The sequence below is a fragment of the Alexandromys fortis genome, unplaced genomic scaffold (genome assembly GCF_014885135.2).
Source record: "Alexandromys fortis isolate MF-2015 unplaced genomic scaffold, M_Fortis_MF-2015_v1.1 scaffold_42, whole genome shotgun sequence".
Lineage (NCBI taxonomy): Eukaryota > Metazoa > Chordata > Mammalia > Rodentia > Cricetidae > Alexandromys > Alexandromys fortis.
In genome coordinates, this window is record NW_026067934.1 from 5,673,624 (window position 1) to 5,692,171 (window position 18,548).

The 18,548-nt window shown below is 43.6% G+C and overlaps 1 protein-coding gene across 5 annotated transcripts in view; it reads right to left on the bottom strand.

Moving 5' to 3' along the window:
* The window catches only part of Foxn2 (forkhead box N2), a 49,753-nt gene extending 32,965 nt beyond the window's left edge, over positions 1-16,788 (bottom strand). Inside the window, exons 1-2 of one of the 5 annotated variants that reach the window (XM_050146106.1) lie at positions 16,608-16,788; positions 9,316-9,458 (exon numbers count right to left, since the gene is read on the bottom strand). The gene's annotated coding sequence lies outside the window, so the exon portion shown is untranslated. Of the gene's footprint in view, positions 164-9,315; positions 9,459-15,535; positions 15,568-15,872; positions 15,952-16,357; positions 16,511-16,607 lie in introns of those variants that run through there. The other 4 variants (XM_050146105.1, XM_050146102.1, XM_050146103.1 and 1 more) reach the window with 4 other exon arrangements.
* Between the last annotated feature and the right edge of the window lie 1,760 nt (positions 16,789-18,548).

An 18,548-nucleotide genomic window follows, 5' to 3' on the forward strand; every position in this document is an offset into this window, starting at 1 on the left:
CTTTAATCCCAGCACTTGGGAGACAGAGGCAGGACCTCTAGGAGTTCACACTAGCTCGCTCTCCTGCTCCCTCTCTGCGACCACTGTGTAGCTCTCAAATACTTCTCCAGCACCCGCATGCATGCAGCCATGCTCCCATCACGGTTATAAAGAACCTCTGAAACTGTAAGCAAGCCCCCAATTAAATGATTTCTCTTATCAGTCAAGGTGTCTCTTCACAGCAATAGAATAGCAACTAAGACAGGGATCGCAAAATGTCCCAATTTTTTCCTACAGATTTACATTACATTCTTTAAGCTTCTTCATTACAAATCGTGCCCATTCCAAAACACCTAATTCTGAGATTAGAAGACAGATTTAAAATCCTAAATGTAGTCCTAGAGAGACAGCTCAATTGTTAGAAGGTACAGTGTAGAAGCCCAGGTTTGAATCACCGCCCACAAGCACCTGTAACTCCAGCTCAGGGGACCAATGTGCTCTTAGATCTCTCAGATTCCTGAATGCATGTGGTATAATAGATACCCTCAGGTATACATATACACACATAGAATAGATAAAATAGATTTTAAAATCCCAAATGTACAGGACAAAGATGTATATTTGATCATAATGCTACATAATGTCATGTATCCAGGACAACTGAGGGATAAAACTGCCTCCAGGTCAGATTTAGTGAAACAGCATGTGACCCATTGTCTCTGAACAACAAAAATAATGTGTGCCGCTGCATTTTCAAGTTAAGAGAAGGGGGACAGAGTTCTCAAGGAGAAACTGCTTCTGAAATGAGGGTAAAAGAAATAAAACTGAGTGGAAAACAACAACACACCTTTCAACAATGTTAAAAACAGAAAAAGAAAAAAGCTGTTTGGCAGCTTCTCTCTAAATCTACTCTTTTCTCTTCCTAATTCAGTCAGGTACATTCTGCAACCTTGAGTTTATATTCCACATCTATGTAAATAATTTGCACACAGTATGGTATTCCTACACATAGTTTCAGGGTATCTCCAAAGCCATGAGTTTCTTGAGGAAGGTAAAAAGATGCATTATTTGAGATTCTGTAGAAGAATAAGTTCTGTAGAAGAATTCAGCTTTTCACACTACAGCTCCTAGTTTAAAATTCTAGACTTCTAAACAAACCACATATTCATTTGTCTATGGCTGACTTCCTCTTTAAAGTCAAGGGCAAATTCTATCAGTGAATCAGCATGGTAGAGGGGCTAGAGAGATGGCTCTGCCGTTAAGAGGACCCACATGACTGCAGCTCAACCATCTGTAACTCCAGTTACAGGCATCGGATGCCCTATTCTGACTCCAGTAGGTACCAGGTACACATGTGGTACACAGATATACATTTAGGCAAAATACACATAAACATAAAGCAAAAAGTTTAATTAAAAATGTTCTTAAAATATAAACATTAAGAGCCTCAAGTATTATTAAGATCTATTAAATTAGAGGGGGAAACCCACAATGTTTATGACAAGAAATCCCTGATTTATCCATAAATAATGATTTCGAAAACCAATACCACAGGGGCCCAATATGGTGATATAGACTTTAATCCTAAACTCAGGGCTCAGGAGGGACAGGTGGCGGATCTCTATGAGTTTCGGGTCAGTCAGGCTACACAGTGAGACCCTGTTTCAAAAAACCAACAGTATCACAGGGCCAGAGAGAATGCTCAGCAGTTACACTGCTCCTCCAGATGACTGAGTTTGATTCCAAGCACCCATACTGGGCAGCTTAGAACTGCCTTAACTGCAGCCTCAGGGAACTTCTATATCCTTTCCTGGTTTGTGCAAACCCCCTTCCCTCCCATATACACATACTTCAAAATTGAACAAAATGAAAATTTAGAATATATACCATAAAAAAAAACCTCAACTGAATAAAAAGTGTCCCCCAGACTAACAAGAAAAGTGGATGCTTCTATTTTTTAAATTAAAAACAAAACAATTTGAAAATGTTTACTATTATCTAAATCATGGAACTAATCTACTCTACATGCTTTATTACCTAGACTACTAAAAATGTAGTATATTTCAATGGAAATCCCAACACACAGGAACTGTGATACCATGTCCCTAAAGTAAGCTGCCTTGCATGTCTGTGCTTTACATAGCAGCACACCTAACTACAGCATCCGCTGTGTATCCTCCGCATTTCAGCCTGAAACAGTAAGAACGGTCTCACACCCAGACTTGGGAGAGACCCTTCTTCTCTCCCACAATCAAATAAACAAACTGCCACACCCAAAATGGTTTAATATACATCTTTCCAACAGTTCTGCTATTATGTTACTTTGGTATCTGAGAAATGGTATAATCCGATTTTTCCAGAATATTCTAAGTAATAATGGAAACTGAAATTCAGGTGGTGTGTGCTACCTTTGAGCACACAGCACTTAGGACCAAAGCAGAAGAGTTTAGGGTAAGTCTGTACAACAAACCAAGACATTGTCTTTAAACACGTGCACTCAAATGTAACTATTAACTGACTTTCCTGTAGATAAATGTACATGTGTGTGTGTGTATTACAAGAACAAATGAACACTTGTTGATGCTCATTAGGTGTCATTTCAAAATCTTGACTAAAACTCACGAGCTTTGCAACATCCCTACCAGACAGTGATTATTATTGGGTTCTCTTCTATAGGGTGACTAAGTGGTATGCAGCTCAGTGGAAGTGCCGCTGGAGCCCATGCTCGCTTCTGCCCTAGGTGCCACCCTGCCTTCACTACTCTGTCAGTGCAAAGGGCTGTCATCAATATAGCCAACTCAGTATCTACATCCTTAGGATGAATAATGCTCCTGAAGTAAATTCAAACTATATTAATCCTGATCAAGTGCTTACTGGCCACTTCTCTATAAGCTTGCTACTACAACTTTTAACTCCTGGATTGTCTACTTAACTATCATCTTTCAAAAGACACCTGTAATTCAGCACTTAAGAGGCAGGAGGATTAGTGGTTCAAGGCCAGTTCGAGCAAGGTGAGAGCAGTGCTGGGGAGACTCAATGGGTAAGAGTGATTTCTGTGCGAGCATGATAACCTGAGTTCAAATCCCTAGCTTTCAAGTAAAAAAAGACAGGTATGGCCACACATGCCTGTTAAGACCTTAGGACTGTGCGAGGCAGGAGAACCAATGGCATTCTCTCACTACCAGCCTAGTCCCAAGATGATTTAAAATAATAAAGCAGAGAATGAAAGAATGAGATACCCACCACCCACTTGTGGCATCTGGATGTAGAGACCAGCACACACATGTGCACATACAGCACAGAAAAGCCTAACAATGGCAACTCCTCCTTTAATTCCCACCTAAACCTCTATTAGAGACTTCATCTCTCTTCCTCTATTCCTCTACTGGTTATTAGTGTAAGTAATGCAAAAGAAACAACAGACACTGGATTGTTTTATAAACACTAAAGTTCTATACCCTTTAAGGTACTTAATTCAGATAAAGTCGGACAAATTGCTAACCAGAGAAAGGAAACTGAAGACAATAGACTCAACATCACTAAACAGAATTCCTCAGGTACAACCTGCTATCCAACTAGATGAGAAGCACAAAGGGAAAAGCACACCCAAACTCTGTCACCTTATGTTTTATTTCAGCTGAATAAAGGACATATATTCATCAAACTGTGAAACAAGAGTCAAGGCTGAGCAATTTGCCGTCCAAGTACAGAACAGTCTGCTTGGCACTGTCTCCCATTCTGCTTTGAAATGGCACTTGCCAAATGTCTCTTCTCCTTTAAGAGGTACTCTGGTCAAGGTTTCTTGGGGGAGGCAAGAGCTCCACCACAGAACTGTACTGCAGCACTAAGTAACACTTGGAAAACTCTATCTAAAGGGAGGGAAGGAGGATGAGCGGGAGAGATACAGGCAGAACACTGGAATGTAAGTTTTAAATAGAACTGGACTCTCCCAAGATGGCTCAGGGGGTAAAGGCACTTTTCCTCCAAGCCAGATCACTTGAGCTACCCTTTACCTCTCAAGAAAAGTCAAGTCCTACTCCCCACATTCCCTCTGCAACCATGAATCTAAGTAGAACCTATGTCTAAAAGAACCTATGCTCTTCTTTTCAGCTGTGGCACTGGGGATGTTTTGTGCTACAACTGTTTGGATACAGCTGATTCCTAACAGACAGCGAGTATCTGACATGTCAGCCAATCTTTATACAATTTAGTCTCTTTGTTCTTCTGAACATAAAAAGAACTCTCTATTGGGCTAGAAAGACAACTCAGAGGTTAAGAGTACATATTGCTTTTAGGAGTGGTTCCCAATACCCATGTCAAGTAGCTCACATTCTATGACTCCAGCCCCAGGAGATTGGCCCCCCCTCTTCTGGCCTCTGCACGTACAAACATGTGTACACTCACAAACATACAAATAAAAGGATTTTTTGCTGTTGGTTTTTCAAGACAAGTTTTCTCTGTGTAACAGCTCTTGCTGTCCTGGAACTCTTTTTGTATATATCAGGCTGTTCTCAAACTCTCACCACCTGCTTCTGCCCGAGTTCTGAATTCTGGGATTAAAGATATGGGCCACCATTGCCTGGCAAATTGATTTTTTTAAAAATTAGAATTCTCATGTCAGGCAGTGGCAACTCATAACCTTTAATCCCAACATGAGGGAGGCAGAGGCAGATGAGTCTCTGAGTTCAAAGCCAACCTGGTCTACAAAGCAAGTTCCAGGACAGCCTGGGCTACACAGGGAAACCCTGTCTTGAAATAAATGAACAAGAGTCTCCATTTGCTTTCTGATCACTCAATTCGTATTTTCAAACTATCTCTTATCTGTTCTTAAATATTTATCTCATTTTAAATTATGTGTCTGTGGCTAGATGGAGGTGGCACACACACGCCTTTAATCCCAGCACTCGGGAGGCAGAGGCAGGCGGATCTCTGCAAGTTTGAGACCAGCCTGGTCTACAAGAGCTAGTTCCAGGACAGGCTCCAAAGCAACACAGAGAAACCCTGTCTCGAAAACCCAAAATAAATAAATAAATAAACAAATAAATAAATAAATAAATAAATAAATAAAATTATGTGTCTGTGTATGAGTTTTGTCCATGTGCTGGTATCCATGGAGGCCAGAAGCATCAGAACCCTGGATGCTAGAATTACAAGGAGTTGTGGGCCACCTGAGGTGGGCGTTAAGAATCAAACATTGGTCCTTTGCAAGAGCAGTAGGTGCTATTAACCACTGAGTCATCTCTCAGCCCCTAGCTATTTTAAGATCCAGTCTCAATATGCTGCACTGGCTAGCCTTCAACTGTTGGACTTAAGTGATCTTCCTGCCTCAGCATCTCAAATATCTAGGACTATGTGCAAGCACATCTGAGTCAAATAATCTCTGAAAACATAAAATCCAACAAGTTCCCCCAAACACTAACCCATCAATATTGAGCTATTTATATCCAATTATCTCTATACCTTTACAATGTGCCTAGCTCTAGAGCATGAGGGTTAGCTACTAAACAGTGTTAAGAACTAGGGCAGTGCCGGGCTGTGGTGGCACACACCTTTAATCCCAGCACTCGGGAGGCAGAGGCAGGTGGATCTCTGTGAGTTCGAGGTCAGCCTGGTCTACAAGAGCGAGTTCCAGGACAGGAACCAAAAAGCTACAGAGAAACCCTGTCTCAAAAAAACAAAAAAAGAAAAAAAAATATGGATGGGGCTGCTGGTTTATAGCCATGTTTGGTATCACCTCCCCTGTATCTGACTTTCTCAGTTCCCAGGAACATTCCATGTTCCAGCCCCAGTAAGAGGCAGAACTTGGCAGCCTCAGCCACAAGATTCTGTCTGTAGCGTCAAGGAAACAAGAAAGAGGTTATGGAATCTCCCTCTGAGATTAAGGAAAGCCACTGTGGCCAGGTTTATGTCAGGGGTGTCTTTGCATGTGTTGGACCCAGCCATGATAAGCTCGATAGAGGCCTGAGTCTCAATAGTTTATCCTGGTTCCAAGAAAGACCACAAACTGAGACTACCCAGGCATCACCCAGGAGCAGACCACCCAAAGGAAATTTCTAACAACTGTTGTAGATACGCTCACCTGCCAGCACATACCCATCACTTTTCACCGGGACACTCCTAGACAAATGCCAGCCAATCAGGGGTCCTGAACCTTAGAAATCCCTCACCCCCACCTTTGATGCTACAAAAACCCAACCCCAACTGAGCTCGGGGCTCTCTGATCACCCGGAACTCAGACACACAGAGAGTCTGAGTTTGCAAACTTGTGTAAGAATAAAGGCTCTTTGCTTTTACATACAGGACTTGGTCTCCTAGTTGGTTTTGGGAGGACTCTGTGACCTGGGTATAACACATGGAGGCCTGGGGGGGAACATCGTGTGAAGATGTAAAGGTGAAGCCTGGATTGACTTGGAAACCCCAAGATATTGGAGATGACAGAGTTATGGGATATTTACCAAGGAGAGCTGCTAACAGGAATAAAACCAGCCCAAGAAAAAGAAGTGTGTTGCAGTCAACAAAGCTGAAAGGAGTTGGAGATCTGAAAAGCATTTTGACCTCAGATAATGGAAATGCAGAGTTTGAAGTTTGCCCAGCTACTTTTTGGTCTTGTTGGTGCAGAATTTCCTCATTATGGACCCCTTCCTCCTTTTTGGAATGGTAATATATATCCTGCACCATTATATGTTAGAAGTTGATGTGGGAGTCCCCTCAGTATGCTGTGAATACCATTGGTTAATAAAGAAACTGGCTTGGCCTAATAGGATAGAACAGAGGTAGGCAGGGGAAACTAAACTGAATGCTGGGAGAAGGAAGGCAGAGTTAGGGGAGAAGCCATGGAGCTGCCGCCAGAGACAGACATGCTGAAACCTTGCCGGCAGGCCACAAGCCTCGTGGTAAAATATAAGATAATGGAGATGGGTTCATTTTAGATGTAAGAGCTAGCTAGCAATACACTTAAGTAATTGGCCAAGCAATGATTTAACTAATACAGTTCTGTATAGTTATTTCAGGAGTCTGGGCAGCCGGCATATGAACAAAAGGCCTTCTTACTACAAGATGTAAGTATGTAATCTGCTTTTTCATTTTGATTTATAGGGATTATAGTTAAGAGATTGCATGAGTCTCAGAAGAGACTTTGAACTTTGAACTTTTAAACAGGGTTGATACAATGATAGACAATGGGGACTACTGAAGTTGGATGACATGGATTCTGCATTATGATATGGCTACAAGTCTATGGGGACCAGACAGTGAAATGTGGTTTGAATGAAAATTTGCCTGATAGGCCCATAGGATATGGCACTGTTAGGAGGTGTGGTCTTTTGGGGGTGGGGGTGGTTTTGTTGGAGGAAGTATTGGTAGGGATGGGCTTTGACATTCCATATGCTCAAGTCGGGGGGCCAATGTCTTATTCTATTCTTGTGGTCTGCCAATCCAGATGCAGAACTCTCAACTCCTTCTCCAGAACCATGTCNAAACAAAAAAAAAACCCCATACAAGCCATAAAAGAAAAATAGCATAAGTAGAAATGAAAGAGCTTAAAAATGAAGGGACAAGAGTTCAAGAATACTAAATAAAAGGGAAGAGGAGAAAAGATCCAAAAATAAAAGCTCATGTTAAGAAATTACAAGAAAAGAAATGAATATGTTACATGCAACCTTAGGAGACACATAATATGAAAGAGTTAATGAACAAGATGGGAGTGGGAAATGAGGAAGACAAGTTAAATGCTAAACACAAACCTGATTTTTTTTTTCTTTTAAAGACAGACATGTAATCCCAGCAACTAGGGAAGCCAAGCAGGAGGAGTCGAAGTCTAACTTGAGACTATGTAACATTGCCAGATTCTGTCTCAAGCAAAACCCCAAAGTGAGTGTGCTAGAGATGGGATGTAGGGTCTCCTTGTGCATACCAGGCAAGCTACCCCAGCCACCTGAAAAAGTAAGGACACTGTGATTAAAAGTCTTGAGGGGCTTCTTGCTGGCAAATTTAAGTCCCTACTAAGAAGGGGATGTGGAGCTGGACTCACAGTAACTCATAAGTTATGTATTTGCTTCAAAAGGTTTCTGTATCTACTTTTCACTCTACAAAACAGATAACGTTTTTTTTGAATAATCTCTAAAATAGTTTAATAAAATGAGAAGGCAAACCAAGAGACTGACTGTCCCATAATATTTAATCATGTTTGGCAGTGTGATGGACTTAAGTCTACAGTAACTACCTGTTGCTCCTCAAATATAACACATTTTAGAAGTATCTGGCCTTTATTTGTAGACCAAAGTGCAAACTTTTAAGATATGTAAAACATATCTTTTTGGTTAAGACAGCCAAGCACATTTATTTTTGAGACATAATCAGGAGAGACTCAAAAGCCAATAAAAATTCAACAAGTATTACCAAGTGAGTATCACAACAAGGTACTTCAATTTAGTTGAAGGGACACAGAGATCACCATAACAGAACATTTTAATTAGTGCCCCGAGAAAGGCAAAGCACTACAGCCTCAGAAGAAAGGAGAGCTCACCTGCTCTATGGCACTAGCATTCTGACCAGGCTTGGCTCACATTCCTCCAATCCATGCTCCTCAGTACCAGCAGAAACCATCTTTGAAAGACCCAAAGCCCACTTTCAAAACACTTCACAAAAAACAGTGTTAGGAAGGTAGCTGAAGAGACTCCCATGGCCAAGTAGGCAATAAATGAGTACAGATGGGCTGCGGTATAAGACATACAGGACCATGGGGCCTGACTGTCTAAAATAAAGGCAACTACTTTTCCTCAGTTGTTACACTGAAAGCAACACTGTTGCAAAATGCTGGATACAATTCTTTACATTGATTCTAGCATGTAGCATAGGGGAAACCATGAATAACTATAACACCAACACCTGAAAAACACGTTTTTTGTTGGTGGTGTACATTTTTTTGTTTTGAGACAGGGTAACAGTCTTGGCTGTCTTGGTAACTAGCTCTGCAGACTAGGCTGGCCTCAAAGTCACAGAGAGCCACCAGTCTCTGCCTCCCAAGTGCTGGGATTAAAGGTGTACACTGAAAAAAGAGAAGTTAAGGTCAGCCTTTCCCTGCAGTTAAGGTTCAAGACCAGCCCGAGCTTTGTGGCACCACGCCTCAAAAAATACAGAACTCGGAAGGGAAGAAGGAAGACAGACATCAGGCTATAAATCAGTGTAGGCAGGATACAATGTATTCATTTTTATGCTCTAGCAAAACTGTAACATTTAGTGAGCAAATATTTTAAAAAATAATTATAACAGAATGTCATGCTAGGTAACTGAACAGCGAGATGTGGAGTCAAGCGAGCCCACCAGCCACCAACTCACCTACACAGCCTGACAGATAGCTCAACCTCCCAAGTCCCAGGGAGCAGCATCCACTATTTAGCTCACAGGAACAAGAAAGCAGCGGTATTCCTGCCAGCCGAGGCATGTAAAAAAGTCTCTCTATCAAGCATTCTTTACGGCTCCTGCTTGGAATAGATCAATATGCGAGCATTTCATTCTGACAAATAACCCATTTTCTTAAAAGACTTCAGACTGTAATAAAAAGAAAACATGGACTTTTACTATGATAGATCTGTGTTCAAATACCCAGCACTACATTTACATAATTTCTCATTATTTATTTCTTATATATGCAAAAATACAACTCTGCAGAGCTGTTGCTGGAAATTATATACTCATGTATGTGTCTAGCACCAAAATATTATTGCCAAGACACAGTAGACAATAAGGGGTAGAAATTATTGCTACAATTATTAATAAATGTTCAGTAAGCATAAAAAAGGGAGCATTTAGATTGGAGAGAGACGACTCAGCAGTTAAAAGCTCATATTGCTCTTCCAGGAGACATGGGTTTAGTTCCCATGTCAGGTGGCTCATAGCCACCTGTACATCAGATCCCACATGCTGATTTAGGTATGTGCAGGTTGGGGTTGGGAGTTCATTCAAGTGAATATTTAATGATGAAACAAAGCCACAGTGCAGTAAAATCTTAATTTAAAAGAAATGTCTTCCCACTTTTATTTATATTCCTTCTTTTTAGATAAACCACGATATGTTTTTATTAGTTTCCTAAGTTCCTTACTTCTAAGGTCATATACAAAGTTCAAAATAACTATATTAGCTACCCATGGTAACATACACCTTCAATCCCACTATTTAGGAGACACAGGCAGATGGATCTCTATGAGTTCCAGGCCAGTTGGAGCTACACAGAAAAACCCTATCTCAGGGTGTGTGTGTGGGGGGAGACCTCTATTAGCAGCACCATACCACTGCAAAAACCTAGTATTAACATTCTACGCAGCAAATCCACAAATTAAAGAGTATTTATACAATTCAGGAAGAATTTCAAAGCTGGGTATGAGGCTCCGTACCCGTGGTCCGAACATTCAGAAGACTGAAGCAGGAGACTCAACAGTTAAGAGACCAGGGTTAGGCAGTGAATTTGGGCCAGTCTGGATCTACAACTAGATCTTGCCTTAAGAAAAAGAGGGCCAGCAAGATGGTTCATCGAGTATAAGCACCTGCCACGTCCTGAGGACTTGAGTTGGACTAATGAAAACCAATTCCCCCAAACAGTCCTCTGGCCTCTGTGCATGTGCCCGTTCTTTCTCATGTGTCTTCCCAGACACTTATTTTCACACATCAATTTGGAATCATTTCTCAAACAAACCAAACAGGCTTCTGGGGGCCAAAAGAACCAAATGCACAGGATCAGGAACAAACTATCAGGAAGGCAAGATGTGCTGGAGAGATGGTTCAGTGGCTAAAAGTGTCTGCTACTCTTGCAGAGGAGGAGGGTTCAATTCTCAGCAACCACACTGGGCAGCTCACAACTACTTGTAATTCCAGGTCCAGGTGATCTGACACCCTCTCCTGGCCGCCTCAGGAATGTGTGCACGCACACACAAAATAAAAACATTTAAAAAGGCAAGAAAATTCTTACCTTCTTTAACACCTGAAAACTCTAATCTGGCATGGTAGCATACACCTGTAATCCCAGCACTTACAGGCAAGTGAAGCAGGAGGATCAGGAGTTCAAGGCCAGCGTCAGCACACAAAAGGCTCTCTAGGAGTTGCAGGCCAGCCTGATCTACATAGCAAGTTCTAGGCCAACCAAAGCTACATACGAGACCTTATCTCAAAAGTGCAGAGGCAAGAGGGTTACTCCAATCTCAAAGCCAGCTAGGATCACATAGTGAGAACCTTTTCAAAATACACACACACAAACACACACACCAGAACAAAGCTTTAAAGATAGCTAACAACAGTTAAAGCTATTCTGGTAACGTCTCAGTGTAATTTAGAAGGCTGAAACTGCTGACAGCAAAAGGACAGCTATTTTTATGACGCACATACTAAACTTGTATGACAGCTTACAAACAGCCATTTAAAGAGCTTTATTTAGACTTTTATGGTTTCAGTAACTTTGTATTTGTAAATCTTATAAAATAAGAACACAGAGTAAGACAGTAAATCCTACTTTATGATTGAATCAGACATACTCCTGGGGTAAAACGATGTCATTCTTGCTTGAAACCCCAGTCTTACCACCTAAATTCAGTAGCGGCTCAAAAGCACTGGTCCAGGTTTAATTTTATTTTAATGTAAATTAATTTTTAATGTAAAAAAATTAGGTTGAAGGAAATTTTTGAAAAATCAATCAAAATTGGGTCAAGGCCTGTGAGCATGAACTATACTTAATATTTACTTCCAAAGTAGATCTACTATGGTATGGAGAAGTAGATAAGATCGTGTACACACACACACATATAATAAAATCTGACAAACAGATCATAATCAGTGATGAAGGTTATCTGTCCTAAGGTACTCTTAATATACTCTAAGACACTTCACCTTTTATCTTCCTCCCTAAACCTGTAAGCCAGGTCTCATCATGAGAAGGACATCAGATAAATCTCAATTGAGGGATATCTATAAATTTCTGATTAGGTCTTAAAGCTGTCACGTCATCAAAGTCTGAAAAAAAACTGTAGTTATGGTATAAAAAGGGACACTAGAGAAAAATTAGAGAACTCTGAATAACACATTTAATAGTAATGTAGAGGAAACCTGTTTCCTTAATTGTGACACTGTACCAGAGTAAGAAAGACGCCAACAACTGGAGAAACTGGGTGGGGTTTTTGCATGTTTCCTGTACATGCAAAACTATTCTTACAGTGTGTTTAAATCAAAATTAAACGAGGATAAATGTTCTTCTGGTCTGTTTGGAGACAAGGAAGTGACAGTATTCTGCTGTGGTGGAGCCGTCAGCACTGACACTGTGTTCATTACAGACCCCATGTGACCAAAGCAAAGCCATGGCTCTAGCTTCCCAAGCAGCTTCTTAGTCCTCAGCACTTCAGCTACTGCCCTTATGAAAATTCACACCACCAGCTGCCGCCACAGACTCAGCCACAGACTCAGCCTGCACCCGCACCCTCTTTCTAGAGGAAATGAGACCATATGGGAGGAACTGGGAAGAGCATTACTAAAGGAAAAAGTAACTGAAGTTAAAGAGGATGGTTACTGACAGACCATATGTAAGTTCAGAAGTGGTTCCTTTCACACCTTTAAAGACAGATCTATTTATCTTCACACCTCGTACACAAATCCCACTTTTTCTTTATTGAGACTAGATAGAGGTATAAGGCTCTAATGAGTACTCAAAGCCTGTAATCTAGGGTGACAAAAGCTAAAAGATAGTAAAACATGAAGGAATTCCTCTTGAATATTATTCACTCCTCCTATAATACAGGCTGACACATGGTTACTCAATATTTATTTTTTTATTTTGTTAAGTCAAGAGGCAGTAGAGAATGCTATAGCTATATGTTCTTACAGAAGGAAAAAAAATTACAGTTGAAAGTAGAAGCAATCAGCATTTTAGTCAGGCCTAAAGTTTGAATGTCCAGGTATATTTCCAACCAATAATCAGGTATTGTCAACATAGATATAAAGTAAGCTATAGTACCACACTGAGGTGTAAATACTAAGTTTCTACACAACAGTGGAACATTAAGATGGAAGAAGACTGGAACCAAAGTGAAAGTTAAGAAAAAACTCATATTCACGGTTGAGTTTTAATAAGAGGGTGTGGCCATTTGGGTGACATGATCTGTGGGAGGGTTATGGAGGCAGCAAGGCAGTTCCCCCTTAGAAGGTGATAGCCTTCCTTCTCCCGGAGGCCTCCCCATCCAAGCTGCCTACAGTCTCCCTCCTTGGCCTTTCGCAGCTCCTACACTCATACAGTTAGCTCCAGACTGTCTCAGCTATGAACTTTCCTTGCAACCCAAGAAAAAGATCAGATCTAGGTATCTTTTTCTTCTCTAAATCAGTAAAGCCCTGAACTCTCAAAGCTGTTTTTTGAAGACCTTTGCATTCACATAAAACCCAATTATTAAATTACACAATCGAAGCTCTGACCCCAAGAAACCAAACCAAACAAACCCCAAAACCATTCTTGGGTTAAAAAAAAAAAAAAAGAGTATATGAATTTGTGTGGGTATAGAGGTGGGATTGGTTCTAGGGAGTTTCACTGTATGAAATTCTTAAAGAATAAAAATATTATTTTAAAAATACTCATTCTTTTGAATTGCTGAAATACACAGCAACAAAACCCACACAAGCCAAGTGTGGTCGGTGTACACAGTAACATCAGCTCCTGGGAGGCAGGTCAGGTGTTTAAAGCTGTCCTTATCTACACACCCTGGCTCAAACAATCACGACAAAACCACTTGCGGCCATCCATGGTGGTGCACACTATTAATCCCAGCATTCAAGATTCAGAGGCAGGTGGATCTCTGGCAGAGGCAGGCCAGCCTGATCTACACAGCAAGTTCCAGGCCAGCCAGAGCTAAACACAGAGACCTTGGTTCAAAACAACAAAAGACAGTGAGGCAGGATGGTCCCTCCAATTTCAAAATCAGTCAGGACCACATGGGGGGGGGGAAGCCTTTTCAAAACACACACACACTGAGAGAGAGAGGGAGGGAGGGAGGAGGGAGGACTTCCAGTTTGAGTACTATTAGATCTCATCACAAATGACCTAAGTTCTAACATGCAGCACATGGTTTTGGTCTTTGGCTTTACAGAAATATCTGCCTCTTCAGTTCATTTACTCTGCTTTCTCAACAAGTGATGTGGGAGTGTCATATATCAATCTGTTGATTTCATTGGCTGAGCAATAAAGAAACTGCTGGCCCTGATAGGTTAAAAGATAGGTGGGCGGAATAAACAGGATAGGATGCTGGGCGGAAGAGGAAGTGAGGTCAGACTCTGCTCTGCTCCTGGAGAGACGCCATGCTCAGCTCTGCTGGATAGACACGATAGCTCTGCGCTCTGAGGCAGAGGCATGAAGCTCCCCAGGATGGACGTAGGTTAGAATCTTCCCGGTAAGCGCACCTTGGGGTGCTTACACACATTACTAGAAATGGGCTAGTCCAGGTGCGAGAGTTAGCCTAGAAGAGGCTAGATAGAAATGGGTCAAGCAGTTAAATGAATACAGTTTGTGTGTTGTTATTTCGGGCATAAGCTAGCCAAGCGGCCGGGGTGTTGGGGACGCAGCCCCGCCGCTCCTATTTCAACAAACAAGCACTCCTCTCAGGGGTCAGCACACACTCATTTTCAGTTCCGTTTTCTTCTCTACAGTAGCAAGCCCTACAGCACCTCTGCAATACCTTCATTAACTTCACTCTGCACAATCATTACAGAATAATCAAAATTCCAGTATACAGAGTTGGAATGATTTCTCTCCACAATTCTTTACAAATCTAAGGTGTTTCCTTCCTATGGCTCAGCAATCAAGTAAAACTAAGTATAATAGAAACATGTTACAGAAACAAAAAAAATTGTCAAAGCAATCAAAATATGACATATTGGTATCTAGGAATGTACAGACATTCTAAAACTTTACTCTCCAAAAGTTTAATTTTATATCTTTATTTTCCCTTTCACCTTTATATATGCTAAAAAGTAAATTTCCACTTAAGATGAATTCTTTTCATATTAACTAACATCCCAAGTTTGACTGCATACAAATCAGACTGGTATTTATCCCTGAAAAGGCATTTTCATTGCTAATCTATTTTAAAAGAAAATAAATTATTTTTTATAAACTCAAAACAACACCAGAATGTGATCATTTCACATTCACTAGAATCTCTCGTTAATGGTTTTGAAATTCAAACTCGAGAGTCAAGAGGCCGTTCTACTCCTATCACTGAGATGATAACTAACACTGCTGAAATTTATGACTCATCAAAGCTGCAGAGAACGGCAGAACTGCTCACAGACACTTTACCAGAAACGCAAAGTAAAACCACTGGACGATTCAGGTGCAACACCTAGACTCGGTCGGTTTGGCTTTGGTATCAGCGCACCAAGGGAAATCTGAAGCGGAGACCCCCAAGACTGAACCATTACAAAGCCTCTGCTACTGGAGAAGCCTCAAGCCCTCTGGCCGCTAGAGCACTCTACTGCACTCAGCCGGCCACGTGGCTGTCACAAGCAGAAGACAGGAGAAAGAGCACCAACTAACCTGGAAATAATTAACCGCTCACATAGGAGTTGCTGCGAGTAGGAAAAAAAAAAAGTCTTGTCATTCATCTGTACTTAGGACTCCCCCACCCTGCATCACCTATAAGATGAAAAGGAAGATTTTCAAGCAGAAACGAAGTGCAAGAGTGCGGTTTCCCTAAGAAACAGCACCCCAATTCGCCTGAGGTGCGGTGGGAAGAGGCTTTTTTTTTTTTTTTTTTTAAGCAAGAGGGTAGCCGGGGGCGGAGTTTGGAGTGAAGAGCGAGCACCTCGCACATGGACTACCTCCCCCCTACTCCCTCCGGGTGCTGGGCTCCAGGCCACTGGCCGCTGCTCACCGGCCAGCTCCCAAGCTCAAGGCCGTCGAGCACCGCGGACCTTTCCCGTCGGGGCCGAGAACCCAAGGGCAGAAGTAAGCCTCGGCCCCAGGAGATGGCGAACAGGAAGTGTCCATATTGCAACGCTCCAACAGTCCAAGTCCCAACCCACCCGGCCAGCTACCCCCGGGGACGCAAGCCCGAGGGGCGGCGAGGAGCAGAGCCGGGGTCGACCACCTCACATTCGGGCCCCCGCGCCCGAAGTTCACGCTGGTCGTGCCCCGCTCCTCCTGGGCACTCCTCCGCCGGGCCCAGCCATCCCGTCCCGGGCCGGACCCGGACTCCACGCCGCGCGCGTCCCGCTCCGATCGGCGACGTGGCGCGGCTTCCCCGGGTGCTTGGAGCAACTCCCCGGTAGCAGGCTTCAGCCGAGCGCGCCCCAGCTGTCCTCTGGGCTTGCCCACTGTGGCTTGGGCCGCGCGACGCCCCCTCCGGACGGTCATTACCTCGGGAGAAACTCTTAACTCCTCACGGGGCCGTGCTCGCCTCAGTTCCACACCCCCGGGAACCCACGCTCCGCCCGAGCCGCGCGCCGGGAACACCCCCGCGCCGGGCGCCAAGTCTTCGCGGGACAAAAAAAAAAAAAAAAAAAATGTCCCGGCGCGTCACGGGACAGCCACCTCCGCGCCCCACGCCCTGCGCCGCCGGCCGCACGCGCTGCCTCCGCGCCCGCGCCACTCGGCTCCGGGAACTCACCGTCAGCTCAAGCCGCCGCGTAAAGGGAGGCGGGGGTCGGGTCGGGCCGGGCCAGACACAATATGGCAGAGCACCGCAGCTGCTCCCGCGGCTCCCAGCAGCCGCCTCCGGGACACCCAACCGCGAGCAGGCAGCGGCAGCTGCGGTGGCGGCCGCCGCAGCACCACATCCCACCCCCCCCTCCCCGCTTCCTCTCTTCCTCCCCCCCCCGCCCCGCTGCCATGGCAACGCGGCGCCAAGGCGCTTAGCCCCGCCCCTCCTTCCGTCCCGCCTCCCGCGGCCCGCCCAGGCTCCCCTCCCGCTTGCTAGCTGGGCGGCGGCCGCCCCCTCCGGGCTGCCCTCAAGGCGGGTGGGGGGGGGGAGGTGGCGTCCGGAAGGGCGGGGCGGGCTCGGAAGGCCGGGTGGGGACGCTGGGGGCCGGAGCGGGGCCGAGCGGGCGGGAAAATGAAAAGCCCTCGCCTGTCCCCGGAAGGACCTATGGGAGGGCAACGGAGGCGCGGCGCGGATGCTGAGTGGACGGGCTGGCGCGGGACGAGCGAGGGTGTCCTGCGACGAGTGTGCCGGCTGCTGCGACGGCCAGCACAGCCCTGGGTTCGTTCCATTTCCCCTAAGACTTGTCACTATTGGTCAGGCTTTCAAAGTGTTGGAGGGATCGTAAAGCTGTATTGGAGATAGCGTTAAGCTCCTCTCTGACTGAAACGCAGTGGAAACTGTTGTAGCGCGGGTTTTTTTTTTTTTGTTGTTGTTGTTGTTTGTTTGTTTTTGGGAGGGACACGTGGACTTTGTAATCAGATCAAAATTTTTACTAAAGTAACATTTATTATGGGACTGTCTCAAATAAACAAAAAGCAAAACAACATTTAGAGTGCTCACTAATTGCTTTGGATAGTAATGAGGACTTTACATGTATTGCCTTTACGGATACAGTGCTGCTAGATAAAACTGGAGTGCTCAGCTAGATCTGAATTTCAGACAAAGGTAGAATAATTTTTACTATTAAGGACATTCCCTTTGGAATATCATTCCTGGTAGTTTTGGGGTTTTGGCAAATTGCCAACTCTATACTTTTAAGGAATTCCACTGACAGAAAAGGAAACCGAAGCCTAGGAAAGTAGCCTATCAAACGGCGTGTGGTGGTGTACTTTTATATCCTAGTACTGAGTAGGATGAGGCAGGAGGATTGCCGTGATTTCGAGGTCAGCCTGGGCTTCACATGGAGCTTCTGCCTCAAAGAGAAAACTGAGTAATGTACTTCACAACTGTAATCCCCGAATCTGGAAGGTGGACATGGGAAAGTCGGGTGTTTAAGGCCATCTATGCACAGACTAAGGTTTTTTTTTTTTTAAATCGAATATATGCCTTCATAAGAAGAAGCAAAACTATGACTTCAGTTCACTGCTGTTATTGTGAACCTGGAAATTAAATCCTTCAATTTCTATATCCACTTCTTTAAAAATTATACTACTGATACTCATTTCACACAGATGAGTGAATGACGAGAAAAGGTATCAGAACAGACCTTGTCTGCTTGTGTATGCACAACAGAACTTCCTTTGGTTCCTGATGTTGTCTAGATAGTCAGTATGTCTCAGGCTTTGCATATAAAGTGAGCTCTGAAGCAGGCTACCTAGCTGTGGGGTTGACAGAGCAACAGAAGTACAGGCATCCTGATATAGAACAAAAACAGGAGTCTTGATTCCCTCATTCCACAGATGAAACGCCATTCCCACCATGAGAGTCGCCCACCAGTTCCTTGTTCCTCCCTTACAATGCCCTGGAGAGCCCCAGGTATTTTCACAGTAAGAAACCCCAAGGAAATGTAAGATGTACTTTTTTAGCTGGAGCTGAATTCACTGCTAATCTCCTCTGATAGCCATCCCGTTGCCCCTTCATGTGGACAAACTGAAGGAAGTTTCCTGCAAGAAGAGAGAATGTACAGGG